Below are 15,292 nucleotides of genomic sequence, written 5' to 3'. Positions count from 1 at the left end.
ATCTTTCAAAAGACTTTTCAAGGAATTTTCCTATAGGGGGGTTTCCCAACCCCTGGAGACAGATTGCTGAAGAGGTCTGCAAGCTGAAAACCCAGCACAAAAACGTTGCAGACTTTTGAGAGGTTTTGACTAACGCTGGTGCTCATCCTTGATCCTACAATTCAAAACCGTCACCAGGCCAGGATCAGTCAGCAGGTGGAGAGGGGCTACATCTCCCCTCCACGCGGCACTGGGATGGGGCAGGATGGTGTGTGCGCTTGAGGCAATCTGCAGTGTCCATCCCACAAGCTCCTGGCTGCTCTCTTGTCCCTTGGCTGTGATTTGGTTTACCAACTCTCATGGTGGGACTTCACTTGAGCTTTATGATAGACATGTGTAGCTTTAGTCCCCCCTCTTCCCCAGGCCAGACCCTAAAGGTAATGGCCATCCAATGCCTATTGCACATAGCAGGAGCTGCGGTCTGACTTACCTTGGGGATATGCCCCTAAAAGCTTAAAGTTCTTAGATTTCAGTAGAAATCAAAATAACCCAGTTTTTACATGATTACAAACAGGATTCACTGCACAGACACCACAGATTTTGGCCAGGACACAAATGTGAACCTCTGTCCCAAACTCCAAAGCAAATCCTTGTTTCAGTACATTTACTGAATTACATTAATCACAGCACTGTTATCAGGTCAGGCTGGCCACAACTTTGATGTGTTTTATTCCTCTTCAGGCCCAGGGAAGCATGCTGAGCTCAATGTGATCCGAACACCACCCCAACACGATGCTCCTCCTGCCCTGTCCCCATGCGCACTTGTGCTCCCCTGGCAGTTCTCGCCATGCTCCTTCCTTCCTCTCCTCGTGCACAAGGGTGGTCTTCGTGTCCACCTTGGAGATGCTGCAAACAGCCAGATCCTGCCCGGGGATTTGAGTTCAGTCCTGGATGCCACCAAGAAGGAAACTGTTGCATGGCCACGGCATTACATGGCCATGCCAGAAGGGGTTGCCCAGGTCTCACTGGACCAGTGGCTCTATGACGGGCTCTGCTGCACTGCTTGGTGTGGAGGAATAAGGGGATTTCTGCTGGCATCCAGATCAGTGAGTGTTGGATTTCTAGCCCCTACTTGTGCCACCCACAGAACTGAAAACACCATGTTCCTTCAGAAACACATATCATTAAATAGCAGCTTATTTCTATTTGTCTTTACAAAATAGCTGAAGACGGGGAGAGAGGCAGCCTGAGAGCGAGCTGGTGCCTCGTGCACCCAGATAGGCTCTTCGCCTGCTTTGTTATAATACTTCATTGAAACTGACACATTGATAGCCACAGTTTTTTTAGGAAATGACCTTCATGCTGCCCATTGATTCCCAGTGGCCATCAACTCCTTGCAATTGGAATGACAGGCCAGGTTAAAGGTCAGTCCTTAAATAAAGCTTCTGGATTACTAAACACCTGAAGTTCAAATGAAAATGGAAATCTGCACCTCATTTTATGTGACATGTTACTGCTAATGACACTTCAGGATCTTAAACGGCTCCTGCTCTTTAACTCATGTGTGCGTTTCACTTGATAGCCCCTTAAACCGGCTCCTCTCCCTGCCGCTGATGGACCCTTACAGGATGGGCAGCAAGGGAAAGCAATCTCTGTGGGATGTGTGGCTTCTGGGAAAAAAGCTTTCACAGGAAAAGATATCAGAACCCGTTAAAACATTTGCCTTCCAAGTGATGGCCAGAAACAATCATTCCCTTAATTAAGATTCACAGTAAAAGGTTTTTATTTACATGAGCCGTGGCATTAAAAAGGCCTCAATAGTACAGCCGTGCCAGGGAAGCTGAATGTGTTTTGTTTGCCTGTGCATGGCGCGGCAGCACTGGACCCCTTGGGTGTGCCTGGCTGTGGGGATGGGCAGTGGGGTGTTCGTACAGGGAAGAGGAGAGGGTTGCTGCCTTCCCATGCCTTATGGAGCTACTGCTCCAGTCATCCTCAACGCTGAGCCTTGGTCCCAGAGCCAGGTGGCCTCAGCTTTGACAGGACCCAGCTCACCGTCTGTGGGGCACCCAGAGCTCCCCTACGGCTCCCAGCACCTTGCCCTGCCTCATGGGACCCCCAGGTACCCCGAGGGTGGTGGGCTCAAATGTACCTCCTTATCTTCTCCTCTGAATTTTTATTCATTTTCTGCACCTTGACTTGAGTGGGGAACGTTGGTAGCCAGGACGGTAAACTTGTCATTACATCTTGAAGAGTATTTATACTTATTCTGTAGCTTTTGCAAAAAATATTTTGACAGATTCTGCTAATTTACTCCTATGCTATTACAGCATCTCTAGTTTCCATCTGAGATTAGTGTACCTTTGTGCCAGATGCAGTATATACTCCCTGTAAGATATAGTGCCTGTCCCAAAAATCGCACTGTCTAGATAATAACTTGAAGCTATTTGCCCCAGGGTAGTTTCATCTTCTTCTGCAGTGTGTCAGGACAGCAGGTGCCAGAATCTGGTGGACATGGCAGCATGCTCATATTTCTTAATCCAGAGTCTCCAGTGTTTAATAAATGACCATATAATAAGTTAAACGTGGCCGGGGCTGCTTGCTGGCACTGCAGCCAGCTGACATGGTATGGCCTGCACCCATGCTCTTGATTTCATCATCCAAAGCAGGGCTGCCCTGTCCAAAATACTTGCTTGGAGGGACCTCTGGACCACCCTAAGTCTCAAGTCATGCCTGGAAATTGGCTGAAGACTAGTTGCTTGGCCAAAACAGGGCCAAGGTCCGTTCTGACAGTCTGAAGTGTAGTGACCAAGTTCCCATGCCTGAGGATGTCCCTCCTCTTTAATTTGCCATGTAATATTTATCATTAAATTTCCAAATACAATCATATGGGTGTGCACCAAACACAGGATTTCTGTTTGTGCTAGATGACGCTTTCATTGCTTTAGAGGGTCAGCATGGGAGAAAATGACTGGATGAGGAGGGAAGAAACAGACATAATCCCAAAATCTCACAGGTCCTCTATGGCCTCTGTTGTATGCACCATTAGGTCACCTAGATAAAGGATGTTTGGGAAAGCAGGCATCTGAAATATGGATGGCCCCCTTTTGGTTAGAAAATAATGCCAGAGCATAACTTAAATAATTCCATAGGCAGTGGGACATTCCTAGTACCGGACCCCCACCAGCAGGGATGGCATGGATCGATAGCAGAAGATGCAGTAGGTTACGGTGACTTCCACTTCAGGGTCAACACTGGCTCTGCCACTGCTCTATTGGAAGTCTGCAGGACTTCCCAGTGGTCATTTTTGGAGGAGTTTCTGGTGACCATCTGCAGCAGGAATAGTTTAATTGCTGTCCACGTCAGTATCCCTCGCCGAGGGTCTGGTGGCTGGGTGGACACAGGGTTGAGTTACGCTCTTGTTGCTCAGCGTGGTGCCTCCAGGCAGCGGCTGTGGGAAGAGGCACCTTCTGTGTCGTAACCGTCTGGGTGATGAATAGTCCCCGCCACTGTCAGCCTGACACCGCTCACCAGTGCTAAATTAATCTAAACAAGAGTGTGTACCACGGATGCTACTAGGGTTTGCTAATGCCCAGCTAATAAAGTAGGAATAGCAGAGTCACTGAGCACAGTTTCATAAAGTGCTTAAAAATGCACATTAACCTAACAGACTGTGGTGTAATGGGCTGGGAACACTTGCACCAAAACGTGTGTTCGCTGATGATGTCCTTTAAATGCTGGTCAGTTTTGGTTGTACTTCTTAATGTAAGTTCTGGGGTTTCTGGTAGAAAAAAACCAAAATTCTAAGGGAATATTTTAAAATGTCTAAAGATATAACTTAAAAAATAAGGTGATCTCTCAAAATAACCCTTTGTTTCTGTTCATTTAAAAAAAATTCTAGTTTCACCTAGTAAGACCTAAGGAAAGCTTCTGTGTAACGTCAATATAATAGAACTTGTTTCAAAAAGCTTTCAAAAAAAGTTTAAAATGTTTCCCCTGGCCAGAGACCTTACGCTGAATTTCAGCCAGCAGCAGTTTTTTTGCAGCTGATGTTATAAATCAAAACTGGGTTTCTAATGAAAGTGCTGACACAACTTTAACTGAATCGGTACTTTCAGGCAAAACTGTAAAGAAATTGAAGTCCTACATTCAACATGCTGATGCCATAGCCAGAACTGCTTTTTTAAATCTTTCTCCAGAATGTTTCTCTGTATTAAGAGTGTCATGGTTTAACGTCACATGGTATGGAATAGCCCTTGGGCCAGTCTGGGTCAGCTGTCCCGGCTGTGCCCCCTCCCAGCTTCTTGTGCACCTGGCAGAGCACGGGAAGCTGAAAAGTCCTTGCCTAGTGTAAGCACTACTTAGCAACAACTAAAACATCAGCGTGTTATCAACATTATTCTCATCCTAAATCCAAAACACAGCACTATACCAGCTACTAGGAAGAAAATTAACTCTATCCCAGCTGAAACCAGGACATCATAGAGCAACACTGAGAGTTAGTGTAATCCTCGTGTAATGCAGAATGTAGGTATCTGCTATACCTAGTGTCGTGGTTTAACCCCAGCCAGCAACTAAGCACCACGCAGCCGCTCGCTCACTCCCCCCCGGTGGGATGGGGGAGAGAATCGGAAGGGTAAAAGGGAGAAAAACTCGTGGGTTGAGATAAGAACAGTTTAATAATTGAAATAAAATAAAATAGAACAGTTAAATAGGCAAAGCAAAAACCGTGCACGCAAACAAAGCAAAGCAAGGAATTCATTCACTACTTCCCATGGGCAGGCAGGTGTTCAGCCATCCCCAGGAAAGCAGGGCTCCGTCACACGTACCGGTTACTCCGGAAGACAAACGCCATCATACCCAATGTGTGTGTCCCCCCCCCTTCCTTCTTCTTCCCCCAGCTTATATACTGAGCATGACGTCATATGGTATGGAATAGCCCTTTGGCCAGTCTGGGTCAGCTGTCCTGGCTGTGCCCCCTCCCAGCTTCTTGTGCACCCGGCGGAGCAGGGGAAGCTGAAAAGTCCTTGACCAGTGTGAGCGCCACTTAGCACCTATTTAGCAACACTAAGCACTACTTAGCAAGAACCAAAGCATCAGTGTAGCATCGACATTGTTCTCATCCTAAACCCAAAACACAGCCCCATACCAGCTACCAAGAAGAAAATTAACTCTATCCCAGCTGAAACCAGGACACCTAGTTAAATTCTGCAATTTAAACCCTTTTGTTAGAAATATTAAGAGATCAAATGATCAATTTTTTTAATGAGTTCTCTATGAAATAATAGCTCTGCGTGTGAGCAGCTACCCAGATCACTCAGCGTCGCATTTGCTCCCTGACTGGACAACTGACATCTTTAAAATATTAGAAGAGAGTAACCAGTGGTCAAAAAACTGTTCTTGGCCCAACATCTAGGTAGACCAACCATTTGTTCCAATGTTCTTGGGGGAAACTGCAAACATTTCCATGAATATCTGGCAATTGTCTACTGGAAACACGTGACTCCTTTGAGGCAGAGAGACCCTGGCCTGGGTCCTGCAAAACAGGTAAGTGATACAATTTTGGGAACATCAGTGGTCCCATGGAAGCCACTTGTGCATTAAAGGTTACACGAGTACAGAGATGTTTCAAATGACATTGACCATTGGAGCTGTGTGAGCCTTGCCCTTTCCGTCACCTGGGATGTTATGGCACTTCAAAGTGAGTTTGTTTGGAAATAGAATGAAAATTAGGATTTTGGTGAAAATTTGAAACCTTTCAAAAAGCACCGGTTTGGGGACTATCATCAGAAGGATTCTGCTCAAAGTTATCCCCATTAGAAGGGGTCTGGAAATTTCCCAGCAACAATTAAAAAAAAAATCCCTAATTCTTCTGAGCAGAAACATTTCTTAGAGAACAAGTTCATTTTCAGAGAAATTCCACGGAAACACAAGAAGGTGTTCCATTGGAAACCTGCCTGGTTCCCTACCAGTTTACTACTGTGTTTCAGAGTCTATAATATAAGCACATATCATCATGAGGATTTCAAAGATTCTTCCTGAGTATCGTCAAAGGAAGGCCTTTGAAATAAATTTTTCTGCCTGTTCCCCATGAATTTTGGTCGAAGTGCAGTTAAAGAACAGAACACCATGCTTCTTCAAATCCAGAAGCTGGGAAAATGCTTTGAAATATGGTTCTAAGTAGCCTAAAGCCCTTGTTAACTTTTTTTGTGGTGATCAATTCAGTTCTTCCCATTTGGAGTTTCTGGATTAAAGGCACCCAAGACACAGAGGACAACTGTTAGCACAATGCAGGACCACTTTTAAAAATACCAAACCATTTACAGGCATTGAAAACGGCTGTCTAATTGCTGATACTGCAATGCAGTGTCCTGCAGGGAGGATGGGAGCTCCTTTTTCTTCCTTTCCTCAACCACAACATGGCATTCACATTATTGCATATAGAGTCTGAGTTTTCTCTCCAAGGTTGAGTTACTTGAGTTAATGGTTTTATGTCACTCTTTCTCAGCAGGATATGAGCTAGAGGGGAATCTGGCTTGCTTTCCTATGGCAATATGGTTTCTCTAGTGGTTACAGAGTGAAAAATAGGTTTGTCCCTCTGAATGCAATTCCAACATGTTTGGATTAAAATTCAACTTTGTTCAAGGATGGGCATCTCTGAGGACCACCTCAGAGGTCTCTAAGGTAAAGACTGTGGCTCCAAATCTCAGCTGCTGGAAGTGGGCAGAGCTGAAATCAGTGCCACTGTCCAACTGAGGTCTTAAATAGGGCTTGCCTGGTACCTGCCTGTGCTCAGTCATTTTGCCTCCTGAAAACTGTTGTTGAGTAAAATAGTGTCACTTGTCCCTTTACTGACAGCCACAACAATTTTAAAAGGTGACCGTAAAATTAATGCAGGAATAACTAACAAGAAATAGCTTCAAGGAACAAATAATTCATACAGATATTTTTGTGAATAACCTATTTTTGACTCAACTATTACAAGGAAAGAATTAATTTCTGGCAGTATAAATCCGATCTTGAATGGTTCAGAGTATTCAGCGGCTTGGAAATGATGGGTTTTTAGGGAAAATGGGACATGTCAAAGACTCAAACAAAATGTTTCTCTTCTTTGGAAGATTTTCTAACAAAAGCAAAGTAAAAGTGTAGGTGGAGATGGCATCTGAAGCCAAGAGATCCATACCCTAACTAACAGGCTGTAAGTCATCTGTCCTCCTATATGCTCATTTATACCCACTGTGAACCTACTGGAGAACAGATGAAGCATTTTTGTTTCAAACACTGTGGTGTGAACAATTTTGATTCTTTCCAATTAGGTGAGAGCACTACAATGACTTTGAATTTCCAAAAAGTTTTGGTTGACCCAAAACTGCATTTCTTCAGAGGTAGACCATTTTTCTTAAGAAAGCAGAACCCCGCCAAAATTACCAAAATTGCTTCACTGCATATTAAAAGACTTACTGTCCTTGTCTCGGTCTTTATAAAGTAGCATATGTGTGATATTCTGATTAAAATCTATTTTCTTTTGTGATAACTTCAGGCCAGTGAGGTAGTTTCTGAGTCCAGAGGCCCTTAGACCCTTCATTCTTTGTATGCTGATGTTAACTCTTTCATCTACAGAGCAGAGCAAGAAAGGGACATATGGTCCCAGCACCCTCTTATGATTATGTCCAGTATCAGTAGCAAATGCCAAAGCCAAAGTGGCTGGTATGAGGCAGTTTTGAGTAGATATTTTTTGAACAAAACCCTGTGTTTCTGCTGTGTCTCTGGTGCCTTTATAAGATCTCACAAAGATCTCTGGACTTTCCAGAGATCTCTGTCCAGAGTCCGCTTCTTTGGCTTTCAGTCTGCTATCAAAACTTGTAGTTTTATTTCTGTTACATTGACAGGAAAGAAATTTTAATACAGTACTGTGTATTTACTTTATCTGCTTGTCTTTACAAATCACTCTACAATCCAAGGGTTTGGTGTGAGACAGAGAGCGAGCGAGCAAGAAGTAGTATTTATAGTAAAATATGGATAGCATGTGGGAAAACAACTGAAACTGAAAATGGTCCCAAAGGTAATTTGCAAATCTGCTGAAATCCCGAACAAGCTTTGATTTAACCGAAGCTTGAAATGGCTTTTATTTACTGTCTATTGTGGAATAAATGACATCTCATAAACAGGCTTTATCCATTACCACAGAATGGAGATCACTATGTTAGGGACATTTTATCCTCTTGATATAAAACAAGATATGCTATAGTGTGTTATTACAAATAGAAAAATCAATGCTGAGACACACACCTCTGAAATTTCATTTTTGCGGAACCCCATTTTCAAAAATGTATTCTCTAATAAAAACGTCTCCATAACCGGGGGGATTTACAAAACACTGAGCAACAAAGAACAATAACAAACAATGAATAAAGTGGCTCCATCCTGAGTCTTTTTGCTGCACATTAGTCACACACTTGCATACATTTCTGAGCGCTGAGCAGAGCTCCCACTAGGCAGAAAAGTAAAACAGCTAAATTACTTTCTCTTTTAAGTGCTTTGTGCAGAACATACACTGCGTGCCAAGTTGTGCTGGAGAGGAAAACTTTGCAGTAAAAAGAGCCTGATCCAGGAACAGAGACATCAAAAGAAAGAATCCCGTTATTTTCTCCAAGGTCTGGATCAAAAAACTGGTTAAAAGTAGTTAAAACTTGGCTGATGCTGGTGCTGGCAATTACTTTTCATTCACAGCAGGTCTGATATATTTGCCCTTTTTCACTGTTCATTACTTAATGCTGATTCATAGGATTCTGTTTCTCTGATAAATTTTCACCTGAAAATGCCTGGAAACAGGCTTTCCTCTAGTCAGTCAGTCATGAATTGTTCAGAATGTAAAGTACATAACTGGTCCCCAAAATATGGTAGTGTAACTGGAATCTGACTGGATGCCTGTAAAAGTAAAATTAGATAAAATAGTGAATGGCAAATAACAAACAGTGATTGCATTGATCTTTTTTTTTTTTTTCTAATGCATGATTATTTGTCTCTGGAATTTATGATTCTTCTGAGATTTTGAGACTCATCAATCAAGTAAGTGGAACGGGGAGTGGGTCTGCCCCAATACCATAGTATATGAGCTATAAATAATTGTGGAGTGACTGCCCTGAACACTCCTGAAAATGCAGATAAATTGCTTTTGAATTATTCAGTCGCCAGAAATCAAGATTGGATAGTCACCTCCGGTGGGTCAGCAGTATCCCAGGGATGCAAACCTGAACTAGGAAAGAGGGTCCCCTGCTCACACAGCAGCCGTGCACGCAGCTGGTATTGGAGAAGGCAACAGAAATCCCATGAAAAGCCCCATTTCCCACAGCAAGGGAGAAGTCACCATCAAACTCCAGTTGGCAAGAGATACGTTCCTGTCCTCATAAATCAAGGAACAGCTACTTCCAAGAAGTGGTTTCTGACATTTTGGTTTATAGCCTGATCTGGGCATTACTTTAATATACATGACTTAGTTCACGTAGATTAGTTCCTTAGTTACTTCTAATAGTCTCTGTCTAAAATTATCTCGCGACATTGAGTTCCACGTCTGAGCACACGCGATGGGAAGAAGGATTTTCCCGGACTCTGCAAAAGCAGATGTCAAAGACCAGATTTGTGGCCGCTCTTCAGGATGTATGACTCTCTCCTCCTCAGGCAGATAAGTGAATTTATTAAGATGACTTGCAAAGTACAGTGATCCTTAATGTGAGCAATCGTGATGAGGTCACATTTACATTGAAAATGATCTCATAGCCCCTAGGGTTTCACACCCAGCACTGGGGAATAGTCCTTGCCTCTTACTCTGCAAAATGCAGACTGGGGAAGCTGCATGAGCAAATGGCATGGTGATTCTGCTCTGAAACAGTCTCAGCAGAAGTTTCGAGGGGAGGTGAAAGAGCTCTTCAGGCCTTCTGATGCAGTCAAGATTTGCTGGGGCCCAAGGGCCGGCTGCAATTACCTACAGGAAACGCCACCTTTGAGAAATGCAGGTCTGCTGGATGCATTCACGTAGACATTTGCTTGCTGCAGACACAAATGGGAGCCTGTAGGGATGCTTTCAGGATGCAATTAAGAAAGTTTCTTTGGACTAGAGAAGTCCCTTCTTTCTGTTTCTTTTTGCCCTGTGTCATGTTCTGACTCTCCTGTGCCAAGAGTGTAAATGAGGACAATATCCCCAGTCACTTCAATCACATTGACGTCAAAACTCCCAAGTCAGTGTCCTTTAAATGTAAAAAATGGAAGAAAAAAAAGGATATGAGGGCAGTGATGTCCTCTCTCAAAACAAGGCCAATGTGGGGAACTACAGCTGTCCTGCCCTTGGGGAAGGGGGTGAGACTTCAGGCTGAGGGTTGCAATGATGCAAATAAATATCATGCATCAGTGAAACCTTTGTGATAAACACAGTTTCTGGTCAAAAGCCCACAAATAGCTACTCTGATGCAGAATTGAAGGACCTTTTTATTGTTATCACTGCACAAAAAATGTGCAGTGGTTCATGGTTCAAGTTCCTCCAGTTCCAAGGACTTACCTGCTGCCTGTGTTAGGGACTGGTTAGTGACAGAGGTGATTCACAATGACCCATGGACACCTCCGACCACTGCATCTGTGTGCAGCATTTCAGGTGAAATGGTAGGTGCTTCAAGTCCTTGAAACCAAGACACTTCAAGTGACCAAAGCGATTGAAAGCGTATGGAATAATCTGATTTTTCTCTTGCTATGCCAATGGCTGAACCTACATGTCTCTGCACACATAGGCCCAGACAGTCAGCCCCATGAGGACTCCTGAAATGCCCAAAACCTTCTGGGATACAGTGAGCTTGTCAATGCACATGGACTAGGACCTTATAAAGCTGATTTGACAGCCTGCACTGTTGCCAGCCTACAAATATTTAGCCGCTTGCATGGTGATTCAGTTGCATAAACCCCTTTCACAGTCTTGGGCAGCCTAACACAGGCTTCGTCTTTCCTGCAATATGGCTAAGGCAGTGTTCACCCCTCTGTATATATCTGCTTTTGGAGCTGCTTCCAGGGGGAATAGTCTCAAAGCAAAGAGGGGAAAAAAGCTCTGCAAAGATTCATGGTCTGATGGAAGAAATAACGAACTGCCACATTTGGCCTCAATTGTGTCCTTGTTTTCATAGAATCATAGAATCATAGAATCATAGAATACCAGGTTGGAAGGGACCTCAAGGATCATCTCGTCCAACCTTTCTAGCACAATCTAGATGAGATGGCCCAGCACCCTGTCCAGCTGAGTCTTAAACGTGTTCAGCATAGCGGAGTCAACCACTTCCCTGGGGAGATTATTCCAATGATTGACTGTTCTCATTGTGAAAAATTTCCCTCTCGTGTCCAATCAGAATCTCCCTGGCAGTAACTTGTACCCGTTACCCCTTGTCCTCACCATGTGACTCCTTGTAAAAAGGGAGTCTCTATCTTCTTTGTAGCTCCCCTTTAAGTACTGGTACATGGTGATGAGATCACCTCTAAGCCTCCTTTTCTCAAGACTGGACAAGCCCAGCTCTCTCAGCCTATCCTCATATGGCAGGCTTCCCAGACCCTTGATCATCTTGGTGGCCCTTCTCTGGACCCCCTCCAGCCTGTCCACATCTTTTTTGTATAACGGGGACCAGAACTGTACACAGTATTCTAGGTGTGGCCTGACAAGCGCTGAGTAGAGAGGGATAATGACTTCTTTATCTCTGCTGGCGATGCCTTTTTGATGCAACCCAGCATCCTATTGGCCTTCTCGGCCGCAGCAGCACACTGTTCATTCATGTTGAGCTTCCTGTCCACCAGGACGCCCAGGTCCCTTTCCACGGAGCTGCTCTCTAGCCAGGTGGATCCCAGTCTGAGCTGCACTCCTGGATTATGTTTTCCCAGGTGCAAGACCTTACACTTGTCTTTTTGTCAAACTTCATAAAGTTCTTGTTAGCCCACTCTTCCAGCCTATCCAGATCTTCCTGCAGGGTGGCTCTCCCTTCCAGAGTGTCTACTTCCCCACTCAGTTTGGTGTCACCTGCAAACTTCATCAGGCTACACTTGATCCCGTCATCCAGATCACTTATGAAGATATTGAATAGCGTTGGGCCCAATATCGATCCCTGGGGGACCCCACCTGTGACGGGTTGCCAGTTTGCAAAAGAGCTATTTACCATCACCCTTTGGGTGCGGCCCATCAGCCAATTCCTCACCCACTGCACAGACCACTTGTCCAGGCCATAACGCATCAATAAATGTTTTGCCGTCTCTCAATCTGGCTTGCTTTATTCCAAATGTATTTTGTTCCATTTGATGCCCATGAACAATCCGTGGCATGTTTTCGCCCAGCACTGCCTCCTTGCTGGACCACGGTGAGTGCAAATGAGATGCAGATCTGAAGATTGCATTTCTTGCTAGGAGGTGCGTCATGCATATGGATCAGGCTGCCCCCTCAGGTGGGGAAAAGCTCTGTGCACAGAGAGTATTTAAGGAGCAGGCGCCTAATGGAAAACTTTGAAAAACAGTCTACTTCTTAGAAACAGTTCTGCTTGCACCTCCAATATACTGGATATTGCTCTTCATTTCTTTGTTATCGCTAAGGACATTTGCATGAAAATAGGATCGTTGTTTTTTAAGCATTCATCTGTTCCTGCTGCTTGTTGCTGGCTTGGACGCTTAATGCTTGCGGAGTCCCAAGCCACTCCTGTATGGGATATGAGTGGGTCATTACAAAAAAAGGAGAAGGTCAGGGATGGAAAGGGGAGGCCTGGAGAAACATAATGGTTGGATTTGTGGTTTGCTGCCTGACTCTTCAGGCAACTTATATTGAGGTAATATGTTAGAAGTAGACAAGGTAAAAGTCTATCAAGCTTGAATCTTTGAACTTCTGTGTGTACCTACATGCAAGTATGATAACATCATCCTGCATACAAAAGCCCCTCTTTGTCCAAAATCTTGTCTCCAGTGGTGGCCAGCAACAGCCCAATAGAAAGGATATAAGAAAAGGATAAGTGTGTTGTGCTACTCAGCCTACCTTCACTGCCTTCAACAGCTCATGGCTCAGGACTCTCTGAATCAGAGCTGATGTCTGGTAGTAGTAACTTCATGTAGGAGCCCACAAGGGATCTTTACTTTCATGTTTTTCTGCAGTACCTTTTTGCACTGTAAGAAACAGTCTGCATCAAGGAGTTTCCCAGAAGAGTTGTGTGGAATGTTCGAGCTCACAGTGCTGAGGTGGGCAGAGGAGGTGGCTTTCCTCTCTCCTCCAGGAAAGGTCTTTATAAGGATACCAGACTTATCAGATGCTGAAAGCAGACAAAAAGCACATAGACGATTAAAATATCCAGTGTTAAAAGAGGATTCAGATCATTCCTCACCCACTGCACAGACCACTTGTCCAGGCCATAACGCATCAGTTTCTCCAGGAGGAGGCTGTGGGGAACTGTCTCAAAAGCCTTGGAGAAGTCCAAGTAGACAACATCCACTGCTCGCCCCATTTCAACTGAGCAGGTCACTTTTTATCATAGAAGGCCACCAGATTTGTCAGGCACGATCTGCCCTTGGTGAAGCCGTGTTGGCTTTTCCCAGTCACGTGCTTGATTTGACTCGTGATGGCCCCCAGGAGGATCCGTTCCATGACTTTCCTGGGGATTGAAGTAAGACTGATGGGCCTATAATTACCCAGATCCTCCCTTGAGCCCTTCTTGTAGATAGGGGTAACATTTGCCTTCCTCCAGTCCTCTGGGACATCCCCCAATCTCCACGACTTCTCGAAGATTATAGAGAGTGGCCCCGCAATGACATCAGCCAGCTCTCTCAACACCCTCGGGTGGATGGCGTCAGGACCCATCGATTTGTAGGGGTCAAGCTCCTGTAATAATTCACATACTGACTCCTTCTTCACTGATGGTGGGTCTATGTTTGGATCCTCCTGGATTTTTGTTCCCAAGGCCTGGGGCCCAACAGTGTTGGTAAAGACAGAGGTGAAGAAAGTGTTGAGAACCTCTGCCTTTTCAGCATTGTTGGTGACTGATTCACCTCTACTGTTTAACAGCGGGCCTATGTTTTCCTTCTGTTTCTGCTTGCAACTTACATACCTGAAGAACCCTTTCTTGTTATTTTTGACGTCTCTGGCCAGTTCCAATTCAAGCTGAGCTTTTGGTTTTCTAACTGCATCTCTGCACACTCTGGCAATGCCCTTGTAGTTCTCAGTGGACAATCTTCCACTTCTCCATCACTGGTACGCATCTCTTTTGGTTTTAAGCAGACCCAGGAGCTCGTGGTTGAGCCAAGGGGGCCTCTTGCTCTGCTTTCTTCCCTTTCTTTTATAGGGGATAAACTGGTTTTGTGCTTCCAAGAGAGCATTTTTTAAGAACTCCCAGCACTCACTGGGAGCACCTAAAGCACCTGCTTTGGCTGTGGGAAATACAAGTTCAGTTCCCTACGTTAATCCAGACCTCGCTCAAGCCACCAAGGACCAGATTTCTTAAATCTGAGGTGCCTAATTACCTCTGAGTACAATGGAAAACTAAGCAAGTCTCTTAAATACCATTTAAAATCTGTCCTCAAGCTACTTGGTTGCTTCTTTGTCAAATGACAGTCATCGCTTTCCCCAAATTCCCAAGGAGTAACATGAATAGATGTCAGCCCCCCACTCCAGTGATGGAGGGCATGAACAGCCCACAGAGGGACAGCTAAACCTCACTGCATTTAAAAAGTGATGAAAGTCTTTAATTCATAGAATCATAGAATCATAGAATCGTCAAGGTTGGAAAGGACCCTTAAGATCATTGAGTCCAACCGTTAACCTCTCACTGCCAAGTCCATCTATACCACGTCCTCAAGCACCACATCTATCCGTTCTTTAAATACCTCCAGGGATGGAGACTCAACCACTTCCCTGGGCAGCCTGTTCCAATGCTTGACCACCCTTTCAGTGAAGAAGTTTTTCCTAATATCCAACCTAAACTTCCCCTGGCGCAGCTTGAGGCCATTTCCTCTCATTCTATCACTCATTACTAGGGAGAAGAGACCGACCCCTACCTCGCTACAACCTCCTTTCAGGTAGTTGTAGAGAGCAATAAGGTCTCCCCTCAGCCTCTTCTTCTCCAGACTAACCAACCCCAGCTCCCTCAGCCGCTCCTCATAAAACTTGTGCTCTAGACCCTTCACCAGCTTCGTTGCCCTTCTCTGGACATGCTCCTCCATCTCAATGTCCTTCTTGTAGTGAGGGGCCCAAAACTGAACACAGTACTCGAGGTGCGGCCTCACCAGTGCCCAGTACAGGGGCACTATCACCTCCCTGGTCCTG

Source organism: Nipponia nippon, unplaced genomic scaffold (genome assembly GCF_047370975.1).
Source record: "Nipponia nippon isolate SJK-2023a ecotype South Korea unplaced genomic scaffold, ASM4737097v1 scaffold_29, whole genome shotgun sequence".
In the NCBI taxonomy this organism is placed as follows: domain Eukaryota; kingdom Metazoa; phylum Chordata; class Aves; order Pelecaniformes; family Threskiornithidae; genus Nipponia; species Nipponia nippon.
Note: the sequence above shows the minus strand (reverse complement) of the source record.